The following is a 12,083-nucleotide window of genomic DNA, read 5'->3' as shown; positions in this document are numbered from 1 at the left end:
AACCACCCCCCATCTCGACAGCACTCTCCAATGAACTCGCAGCAACACGCGAATTCTTCGTATTGCTTCAGGTGTGGTTCTAAACAACATCGCGCTTCTTGGAAACGCTGCCCAGTTAAAGAAAAAAATGCGTCTTTTGTGGCCATATTGGACATTTTGAAAACATTTGCAACCAGGAGCGTTCACAAGCAGCTGTCCACGAGGTTTCAGTACATAGCTCGTTGCAGGATGAAACCGTCGAGGTTCTTGTTGTTCAACAGCCTCTTGCATCCGGAATTCACATTAACATTCAAATCGGGCAGGTCGCTATGAAGCTGTTAGTTGATTCTGGCTCTTCCGTTTCCATTCTTTCAGGCAAGGTGTTTGACCAACATTTCTCTGGTGTGCCGTTTCTTCCTGTTCTCAGTGTGACGCTTCTAGATTATTCCAAAAGAACAATTTCGTTTCGAGGCTGCTTCTTTTCTAAGGTCTTTTTTCGAGAATTGCAGCGCACCGCTTTTGTTTTATGTCGTCGAACAGGGTACTTCTCTTGTTGGCTGGGATGGTATTAAGGCCTTGAAGCTGTGTATTGAAGGCTCTCAGCTGCAGTGTTTTAAACCAGCACGCTACCGAACGCCGAAGTAGCTCGGACATGTCCAATAGAGCCATCCATGCAGCTGCCATCAGCACTTCAGCAAAAGTTTTGCTCGCTCTTCACAAATGAGCTCGGCCTTGGAAAAGGTTTTGTTCACAGGATTAGGACACCTGTGGGTGTTCAACCAGTAGCATCAAAACTTCGCCGGCTTCCTTTCGTGTTACGACCACGCGTGTCTTCCGAACTGCAGCGCTTGGAAAGCTTGAACATCATTGAATGTATCGATGCGTCAGAATGGGTGTCCCCTATTGCAGTCATTCAGAAGAAAGATGGAAGTATTAGGCTTTCTTTAGATTTACGCGAACCTAACAAGGTCATCGTTCCGGACAGCTTTCCGCTGCCTCACATGGATGAGTTGCTTCAAGGCTTGGTGGGTGCCACGCAATTTTCCAAACTCGACTTAGCGTCTGCCTACCACCAAGTTCCGCTGGACCCTGAGAGCAGGGACTTGACAGTTTTATAACACATGAAGGGCTGCACCGGTTCAAAGGCGTTTGTTTTGGGCGAGCCTCAGCACCTGCTGCTTTTCAGAGTATGACGTCTCGAATCCTTCGCAATTGTGTGGGTGTCCTCTTTTACATCGACGATGTAATTATTTTTGGTAAATCAGCTAAGGAGCACCTCAAAAACTTGGAGGCACTGTTGCAGCGTATCAAAGACGCAGGTCTGAAGCTCAACAGGAAATATGTGTTTGGAGGTCAGGAGCTCGAATTCTTGGGCCACAAGGTGACACCTTGCGGTATTTCGCCACTGTCAGGGAAAGTGGACGCAGTTGTGGAAACCCCAGTTCCAAGAAATGCCGCTGAACTCCGCTCCTTTCTTGGGTTGGTGGAATACTACGCCAAGTTTGTGCCACACTTGGCCGAGATGGTAGAACCAATGAGGGCTCTTCTTAGAAAAGGCGAAACCTTCACCTGGTCTGTTGAGGTGGATAACAGTTTCCGCGCGGTAAAGGAGGTATTATCGTCAGATCTTGTCTTGCACATGTTTGAACCTGCGCTTCCAATTATCATTTCCACTGATGCATCCGAATGTGGTCTTGGAGTAGTCCTTCAGCAGCATGCCGATAATAAGCTACGTACTGTTGCTTTTGCATCACGTACGCTATCTCCGGCTGAAAAAAAAAAGTACGCAGTTGGTGAGAAGGAAGCACTTGCATGCATTTGGGCATGCGAGCATTACCATGCATACCTGTGAGGACGGAGCTTCACTCTCCGAACAGACCACCAGGCCCTCGTTTCGCTTCTGTCTTCGCAGGACTCAGGCCGACGCCCACTTAGAACTGCACGTTGGTGCACAAGGCTACTACGTTACAATTTCACGATGGAGTACCAGAAAGGCTAACAGAGTAGCCGATGCTTTTTCGCGGCTACCCGCTCATATGGCAGATGGAGAGCGGACTTTTGAGGAGGAAATCGTTTCCATAGTTCAACCAAGTTGCCTGACCAAAGAGCAGTTTGAACAAGCGGTTCTTGCTGACGTCACTCTTCAAAAGGTGAAGGTGTTTGTAAATGGGTCTTGGCCGTCACACAGAGACTTGTAGGAAGCTCTGGAACCATATTTCAGAGTTCGAGACGATTTGTCAGTGGTGAGCGAATTGTTGTTGCGTGCAGAGAGGCTTGTAGTTCCATCATCTCTCGTGGCTCAGCTTGTGGCAACATCACATGAAACTCACCAGGGTATCGGACGCACCAAAGCCAGACTTAGGGAGCAATTTTGGTGGCCCCGCATGGACAGTCACGTGGCAGAAGCAGTCTACAATTGTAGCATCTGTCAAGAAGCAGATAAATCGGCAAAGACGTCGCCTGCCCCGCTGCAACCTGTCGAGCTACCAGAGAGCATGGCAGAAACTTGCAATGGATATCTTTGGTCCCCTGGAGAGGGCGCCTCGAGATTGCAGATTGTTGCTGACACTCGTAGATTACTTCTCCAAATGGACAGAGGTACAGTTTTCAAGGGAAATTTCCACAAGAGCCGTGACCGAGTTCCTGCTCAACGTATTTGCACGGGAAGGCTATCCTGAAGCGATAGACTGTGATAATGGGCCCCAAATCACGTCAAAGGAATTTGTCAACTTCCAGAAGAACGAGCGATCCGTCTGTCGCTCTCATCTGTTTATTACCCACAGACAAACGGACAGATCGAGCGGTTCAACCGCACGTTCAAGACTTACCTACAACTGGCCCGTCTAGAACAACGTCCGCTGCGAACTGCTGTGCGGGATTACCTCACTGCATACAGGTGTACACCACACGTCACAACAGGAGTGGCCCCTGTGGTACTTTTACAAGGAAGGCTGCCAAGAACGAAGCTTGACATCTTCGGCTTATTGCCCGAGTCCTTCGCAAAGGCACCCTACCAAGAGCTGGCCAGGCTGCGGCAACGTGTCAAGCGCCAGCAAGAGTACAGCAAAGCCTACACCGACAGGAGGCGAGCGGCAAAACCGACATCAGTGGCAGTAGAAGACATGGTGCGGGTGAAGAAACCATCGGTTGCATTCAAAAGGAACATCTCTTTCTCGAAGCCAAGAAAAGTCATCGAGCAATGCGGCCCAGCATCCTTCATTCTCGACGACGGCAAAACACGCAACGCGGCAAAGCTGTGCAAGGTGCCTGCTCGGCGCCCTGGCGACAATGTCCTTCAGCAACATTCTGCAGGGCGTGAATATTCTTCCTTCACGATCCCGTTGACGCGACGCTTCTCGCCGCAACATGGCAGCCAGCGTCCGCCGAGGCAAGTGCTCCCGCAGCGAAACCTGTGCCTAGTGCAAACTATGACTCCTGCTCGCCAACGAGACCAGCCGCCGGACAGTTTCCTGCTTCAGAAACTGTTTCACGCCCACCCGTGAACACTACAGAAGAACCTGTGGTGTCGTGCCCACCTGGTCGTCGCATTCAGCCGCAACGAGAGATACGGCGACCGGACAGGTATAGTTACAAAGTGTGAATGTGTAATATTCCTTGGTTAGTGTACCTGTTTCCTAATGTATTCAATATTTTAGCATGTGTATAGATAATTTGTGTTTATATATTGATGTGTATTTCTTGTTGTGTATTTCTCGTTCCACATATAAACTGTGCGCGATTAACCTATACAAACGCACTAACACCTTCCAAAAATAAAAAAAAATAATTGAGGGAGGGAAAACGTTGTATCATGTATATAGTATCTGTAGTTTAGGTTTCTGTGTTTGAGTTGGAAACACTGGGTCATTGTGCTAGTATATATTTGTGGAACGTCTAATAAAAGGGAGAGTATGCAACCGCTACCCGTGAGTGCGAGGCACGTCACACGTTCCCTACAATAATGTTTCAATGTAGCTGCAAAACAACGCTGAATAACAGGGCAACCTTGACGCACTGAGCGCTCAACTCTCATGGGGGGGGGGGGGCGGGGGGCAAGTGTCTTTTGATAATTGGTCTTGTACTACCATTTTGATATGCCATGGCTACACGGCTACAGCATCTATCATTATGTTATTGTAGTGGAGAATTAGAAAGGCACTGACTAGTGGGACCATCTCTCTCTGAGTGCACCCCCGCCGCGGTGGTCTAGTGGCTAAGGTACTCGGCTGCTGACCCGCAGGTCGCGGGTTCATATCCCGGCTGCGGCGGCTGCATTTCCGATGAAGGCGGAAATGTCAAGGCCCGTGTGCTCAGATTTGGGTGCACGTTAAAGAACCCCAGGTGGTCAACATTTCCGGAGCCCTCCACTACGGCGTCTCTCATAATCATATGGTGGTTTTGGGACGCTAAATCCCACAAATCAATCATCAATCTTCTCTCTGAGTGCAAAGCGCGAGTGTGTGCATGAGCTGGAGACGCTGGACTGCTCGAGCATTTCTGTGCGTACCGACTGTCTGCCTACTACCTGGCATCGCTACTAAACTCCCTTGCATTATCAACATTGTTGTGCTCCCATACTGCAAACAAAAGAGCGAGCGTGGGGGGGGGGATGGCTTGGTAAATAATAATCTTGTACTACCATTTCTTCATGCAATGGCTACACCAGCCATAATTATCTTACCACTATTATAGTGCTACCATATTGTAAGCAAAACATTGTGGGCAACGCAATCAAACTTTTTCTCCAAATCCAGCTGGAGTATGGCCACACGAGCTTCACTCATATAAGCACAGACCGCATTTTATGAACATTTGTTGCTATACAATGACCTTTCATTCCACACATTTAGTGTAGACCAACAATATCTTCATTACTGACTGAAGTCTAGCAGCCATAATTTTCATTGTTATCTTAGAGTCTGCGCTTCTCAGTGCGATTGGCCTGTACGCTTTGACGTGTTCGAGCTTTTCTACCTCATTTTTTTTCGGAAACAGAACGCCACGTGATTCACCAAAGGATGGTGGTAATTTTTTTCTCTAGATACCTCGTTAAAACCACTTGGAAATAAAGAAGACAATTCACTTTTGAATTATTTGTACCACTTGGCAAAAAAACCATCTGGTCCAGGAGACTTGCGGGGATTTACCTTTTCGATCGCCCGTTGAACTTAAAATGCAGATATAAATAACTTCGAAGCGCTTTTTACTTCCTCACTCACTTTGCATGCGTCCTCGATATTCTGCTTTAAATCTTTGTAGGCTTACCTGTCTACACGCAAAAAGGTTTTTAAAATGCCTTGAAAATACGCATAAAACGCAGTCGGTATCGGTTACTTCGTGACCAATGTTCTGTATTTTTTTTGCGACTTCGTCGAGCATTTGTTTTTTCCACCGCTAACGCTCTTTTGGTTTGCGTCTCTCCAGCAGCTAAAGCCTCAGCCCTAGCACGAACGAGTGCACCACAATAGCATTCCTCATCATGCAGTGCAAGTTTCTGCTCTCCCAGTTGATTGCACTCCAAGTTAATTATTCTTTCAAAAGTCACTCAGAGTTCCTTTTTTTGTTTGTCTTTTCGTAACTCAATGCGCAAGAACAATACAAAGCTTTTATTTTTATTCGTTTCTTGATCTCTTCTCAATTTTCTTATGAAGAAGATGATGATGATGATTCAATGTTCTGCAAGTGTAACTTCATGATTCTTTTTATTTCATTGATGCAGTTCATTACCTGATCGAAGAAATATTCGTCAGTGGTCAAAGTTGAATTCATCGTCCACAGCTCCCCCGAATAAGTTCCACCTAATGTTTTCTTTCCCATATCTCATTTAACTAAACAATGATCACGGAAGTGTATTAGGTAGACAGGTATATATATATATATATATATATATATATATATATATATAAAGAACACAAGCGAGTACACGTACGAAAGAGCAATACTTTTATGCCAACGTTTCAGCCGTGGCACGGCCTTCGTCAGGGAATTAGGTTGTATAAGAGGGACAATTAATCAGCTGCCCACTCATAATAAGTTCACGTGCTACGTGACGCCAAACATGCGCATAAGAGTGTTTTCACACTCGTTGTTTGGCTTATAGATGGCGCTGACTGTCGCTCCTACTTCTAAATTCACAGATAAACCCAAAAAAGTGGATGGAGGGAGGGCCGCTGTGATAGCTCAGTGGTTAGAGCATCGAACGCGTAATTCGAAGGTCGTAGGTTCGATTCCTGCTCACAGTTGGTAATTTTTTCATCCACTTTTCTTTCTTCTTATTTACATTCCATTGGTTCTAATAACTTCCCCTGTACATTCCTTGGCATTACTATCTGTTATATCTCATATATATATATATATATATATATATATATATATATATATATATATTTACTAGTCCTGCGGGGGCTCCTCATGGTTTCCGCTATTTTGAAATAAATAAGTGAGAACGACATAGACTGCAATTATCATTGAAAGTCATCTTTATTGAGCAAGCTTATTGATCTGACGCATTTTAGCCGTCATCAAAGAAATGTCCTCCAATATATATATATATATATATATATATATATATATTTGTGCCCGCAGGGGCGCCTGCGCAAGTAGGCGTTTGGTGTGTAGCGACACCACGGACCCGAGCTAACGGGGGAGTTTTGACTCCCTCCCACGCCTAGCCGTGCGTGGCTTTGCCGTGTCCGGGGAAAAGGGGATACTGGGGGTTGAGCCGACGCAGGGTGATTGGACCTTTAAGGCTACCCGGCAGAGGCAACACACCCCTTTGGCCCCGGCTTCACGTAGACGGCACCTCTGGGCTGACCCACCCAGGGGAAATCGGTAGTCGCTTTTTCCTATCTCTTTCTCCCTACATCTTCGTCTTTATATCTTACTGTTTATCTGTCCTGTCTTCTACTCTCTTCCGTTTACTTCCAAACTTCCTGGCGGCTAGGGTTAACCTTGTGCAAGTGGCCTACCTTGATCTAGGTGCATTGGGTTATAGTGGCGTTGTACGGCTGGCGTCTGCAGGTTTCAGCATCCGCAAACTTGTAGCGTCCCCTCGTTGGGCTCCGTGGTGGGTGGCCGCCAACGCTGCTGAAGAATATACAATTAGCATGCAGAAAGCATTCCCTTTACTCAGTGATCGTGCCTCCTCAAAGCGGGTACGCACCGAAGACATCAATTTTTTCATCCGGCCAAGACAAATGTTTCCTCATTTCCACGTTATACACTGTGAAAAAACTAACAAGCAAGCCAGAACTGTATCCCCCTTCGTAGTTTCTAGATGCTTAACCGAAACTCTCGGTGCCGGATACAAGGTTACCAAAATGGCCAGTGGAGATCTACTCCTTGAAATACATGACAAAGACCAATTCGAAAAACTGAACACCGTCACAACGTTTGGAGACTCACCCATCAGTATTACGCCACACAGGTCCATGAACTCATCTCGCGGGGTCGTATCGGACGCAGATTTGCTTGACCTGACCGAAGCTGAACTTCTGGAAGGATGGAAGAGCCAGACCATGACAAACGTACTGCGTAATAAGATAAGAAGAGATCAAAAAGAAATACCAACCAAACACTTAGTACTGACCTTTGCTTCGAGCGATCTGCCGGAAACCATTCAGACTGGGTATACAGACATCTGTGAGGACATATATTCCCAACCCCCACCGTTGCTTCCAATGTCAAAGATATGGCCACGGCCCGCAAAGCTGTCGTGGCCGGAAAACTTGTGCTCTGTGTGGAGTCGTGGGCCATGCGTCCGACAACTGCGAAGCACCAGCACACTGCGTGAATTGTGGCGGTAGTCATACCGCGTACTCACGTTCCAGTTCTTTCTGGAAAAAAGAAAAAGAGATCATCACTTTAAAAATAAAAGAAAACATTACATTTAAAGAAGCAAGAAAAAGAGTCTCGCCATTTTATGGCCCCACATATGCTGATGCGGCGCGCCAGGGGGCAGTGTCGCACCAGCCCTCGCCCCTCCTTCGGCCTGCGCAGAGCGAGCCATTGGCTGTGGCGCCTGCCCCCAAGGCGGCAGTAGTTGAGTGTACTCCGCCTACTATCGAACAGAGACCAGGGACTCCAGGGTCCTCGGGTCTCAAAGCCTCACCTCGCCAGGCGAGGCCCAAGCTTCGAAAAACCAGCTCGCATGAGCGGGCATCCAGTGCCTCCGAGGAGGCAATGGATACGGCGGCACCCCTGGTGCCAAAAGAGCGACGCGGCTCTCTGGAGCGCGTCAAGAAAACTAAAAAGCTCATAACAGGGCGTGATAATAGCCCTGCTACTTGAGCTCGACCTTTCAGCTTAAACAAGTCACTCCCTTAACGTACACACAGCACTACTTTACTTCCAATATGGAAGCACAAATTATACATTGGAACGTCAGAGGCCTGCTTAAAAACCTCGACGACGTCCAAGAGCTTTTATGCAAACACTCACCTCAAGTGCTGTGTGTACAGGAAACACATCTGAAATCCTCCAATACAAATTTTTTACGTGCTTACGTCATATAGCGAAAGGACCGAGATGATGCTGTGGCGTCATCCGGTGGCGTAGCCATTATTATTAACCAAGGAGTAGCGTGTACACATTTACCATTCCAGACATCCCTTGAGGCGTTGGCTGTTCGAGCGGTACTTTTAAACAAACTCGTCACCATCTGCTCTTTGTATGTACCTCCCCACCACCGTCTTGAAAGACGTGAATTTCAGTCTTTAATAGATGAACTGCCTGAACCCTATTTGCTTCTTAGGGACCTAAATGCACATAGTGGACTGTGGGGCGATTCTCGCTCTGATGCACGAGGTCATCTCATTGAACAATTTCTCTTCTCTTCCGGTGCCTGTTTGTTGAATAGGAAAGAGCCAACATACTATAACGTTGCCAACAAAACTTACTCGTCTATCGACCTCAGCATCGTATCACCTTCGCTCCTATCCCTACTCCAATGGAAAACCATAAATAATCTATATGGTAGTGACCATTTTCCTGTAGTGCTGAGTTCACAAATAACATATGAAGGTCCTCTACATGTTCCTAAATGGCTGAAAACAAAGCAGACTGGGAACAGTTCCATAACACTACACACTTAGAGAGTTGGACAGACATATGTAGGTTAAACATAGATGAAGCTGTGCAGTATTTCACAGCTTTTCTAACTGACGCAGCAGCCAGGTGCATACCGCAAACATCTGGAATGCCCGGCAAACGACACGTCCCATGATGGAACACGGAGTGTCGTAATGCGCGAAAGGAACAGAACAGGGCATGGAGATTGCTGCGGAACTCGCCAACAGCGGAAAACCTTGAGAGCTTTAAGAAAATAAAATCTCGAGGCAGTAGAACACGTCGGCAGGCCAGAAGAGAAAGTTGGCACAAGTTTTTATCAGGAATAAATTCATATACACAAGAGGCCAAAGTCTGGAACATGGTTCGTAGGGTAGCAGGAAGAAAAGTACACTCACTCCCACTCGTAAATACTCAGGGTGATACCTTGGAAGATCAGGCGAACTTCCTTCGTGCACACTTTGAACGGGTATCCAGCTCGTCCCACTATACTGACACTTTCCAAAAATACAGAACAAGAATAGAAAAGCAGAAACTAGAACACAACTCCACCAGATACGACGCATATAACCAAGCTTTCAGTCTAGCTGAGCTCCTAACATCTCTAAACTACTGCAGTACTTCTGCCCCAGGTTCTGAGCGTGTGATGTATGAAATGTTAAAAAACCTACCAAACGAAACCCGAAAAACCTTACCTTGTTTGTACAATGCTATTTGGTCTTCTGGCACTATCCCTACCTCCTGGAAAGAGGCTATTGTTATTCCCATTTTGAAAGAGGGCAAGGACCCTTTTTTACCCTCGAGTTATAGGCCTATAGCACTTACAAGCTGCTTGTGCAAAGTCTTCGAAAGAATGATAAACTGCCGACTTGTACATTTTCTTGAAACAAATAATTTGCTCGACCCATTTCAGTGCGGGTTTCGAGAAAGTAGATCCACCACAGACCACCTTGTTCGTATAGAGGCACAGATAAGAGACGCCTTCGTCCATAAACAATATTTTCTCAATGTGTTCCTCGATATCGAAAAGGCTTATGATACAACATGGCGTTTCGGAATTCTAAAAGACCTGTCCCACCTTGGTGTGCGCGGAAGAATGTTTCATATGATTGAAAGTTACCTGTCAAACCGGACATTCCGTGTCCGTCTGGGCAGCGTGCTCTCCCAAACATTTGTCCAGGAAACAGGCGTGCCACAAGGTGGTGTGCTTAGTTGCACACTTTTTATTATTAAAATGAATTCTTTGCACTTGTCCATTCCCCACAATATGTTCTATTGTACATGTGTCGACGACGTTCAGCGTGGCTTCAAGTCATGCAACTTGGCCATGTGTGAGCGGCAGGTACAGCTGGGTTTAAATAAGGCCTCCAAATGGGCAGATGAAAACGGATTTCGACTTAACCCACAGAAAAGCACGTGTGTCTTGTTCTCTCGAAAGAGAGACATGCACTCGGAACCTGACATTCGACTGAACGGGCAACGTCTGTCCGTCAAAGCCGAGCATAAATTCTTAGGCTTAATCTTAGACAACAAGTTGACCTTCGTACCCCACATAAAGTATTTAAAAACAAAATGTTTAAAAGCCATGAATGTTATAAAAGTGTTGTCACGTACTACGTGGGGTAGTGACAGGAAATGCCTCATGAACCTGTATAGAAGTCTTATTCGCACCCGTTTAGATTATGGGGCCATTGTTTATCAGTCTGCGACTCAAAGTGGTTTGAAGATGTTGGATCCCGTGCACCATTCGGGCATCCGCCTTTCTACGGGTGCTTTCCGCACCAGCCCCGTAGAAAGCCTTTACGTTGAGTCAAATGAGTGGTCGCTTCATCTGCAAAGAACCTACATGTCCTTTGTATATTTCCTTAAGGTGAAAGCAGACAAGAGGCACCCCTCATACTCTACTATTAATGACTTGTCGAGCTCCATTCTTTTTCGAAACAGGCCTTCAATGAGGCAGCCCTTCTCAGTTCGCCTGAAGGGTCTAGCTGAGGACAATGGAGTGTCACTCGAACACAGTTTAATGGCTCCTGTAGCATACCCGCCACCGTGGCAGTGGCAGACAAAAGATTGTGATGTGTCTTTCCTAGAAGTTACTAAACATGCGCCTATTGCCCATATTCGAACATACTTCTTGGAACTTCAACACAAATACACACGTCCTGAGTTTTTTACAGATGCCTCTAAGTCTAACTCCTCTGTGTCCTACGCTGCTGTTGGCCCTTCCTTTTCGGATGCTGGCCCTCTACATCCAGGCACAAGTATCTTCACAGCGGAAGCTTACGCGATACTTGTGGCAGCTAAACACATCAAACAATCACAAATACAAAAAGCAGTAATTTATACAGACTCCCTCAGTGTGGTAACGGCTCTGCACAGTCTAAAAAAACAAAAAAACCCTGTCCTCGTTTCACTTTACTTCATTTTATGCACACTCTACACACTCAACCAACATGTTGTAGTGTGCTGGGTGCCAGGGCACCGTGAGATTCAAGGCAACGTGACGGCGGATCAGCTCGCTGCATCCGTCCACAAAAGCACTGCCCCTACACCCATATCAATCCCAGCCTTTGATCTTAAGCCGTCTCTCAAACGAAACCTCAGGGTATACTGGCAGAGCAAGTGGGATACACACACACAAAACAAACTACACGTTATTAAGCCACACCTTGGTCATTGGCTGCCCGTATCGAAATCGTGTCATACAGAGGTAATACTAACGAGACTCAGGATAGGACACATATACACGACACACACATATCTTTTGTCTGGTGGCGATCCACCATTGTGTGACAGATGTGGTGAAGCATTGACAGTCCTTCACATGTTATTCCAGTGCAAACACTTAGAAACTCTAAGAAAACGACATTTTCTATTACCCTACCGACAGCATATACCTTTACACCCTGCAATGTTCGTCGGTAAGGAACCGCTTTTTAGTCATAAATCATTGTTAGGGTTTTTAAAAGAAATTCATAATTTTCATATCATATACCCGGGCATTCCGTAGCAGGACCTCTCTAGAGAGGTTTTTGCTG

The 12,083-nt window shown here is 46.4% G+C and overlaps 1 non-coding gene across 1 annotated transcript; it reads left to right on the top strand.

The window, feature by feature from the left end:
- The first annotated feature begins 6,148 nt into the window (after positions 1-6,148).
- TRNAT-CGU (transfer RNA threonine (anticodon CGU)) lies at positions 6,149-6,221 on the top strand. The gene has a single exon. It is a non-coding gene; the product is annotated as a tRNA-Thr (tRNA).
- The last annotated feature ends 5,862 nt before the right edge of the window (positions 6,222-12,083 follow it).

The sequence above is a fragment of the Rhipicephalus microplus genome, chromosome 1, assembly GCF_043290135.1.
Source record: "Rhipicephalus microplus isolate Deutch F79 chromosome 1, USDA_Rmic, whole genome shotgun sequence".
Lineage (NCBI taxonomy): Eukaryota > Metazoa > Arthropoda > Arachnida > Ixodida > Ixodidae > Rhipicephalus > Rhipicephalus microplus.
This window is presented reverse-complemented; position numbering and strand designations above follow the sequence as displayed.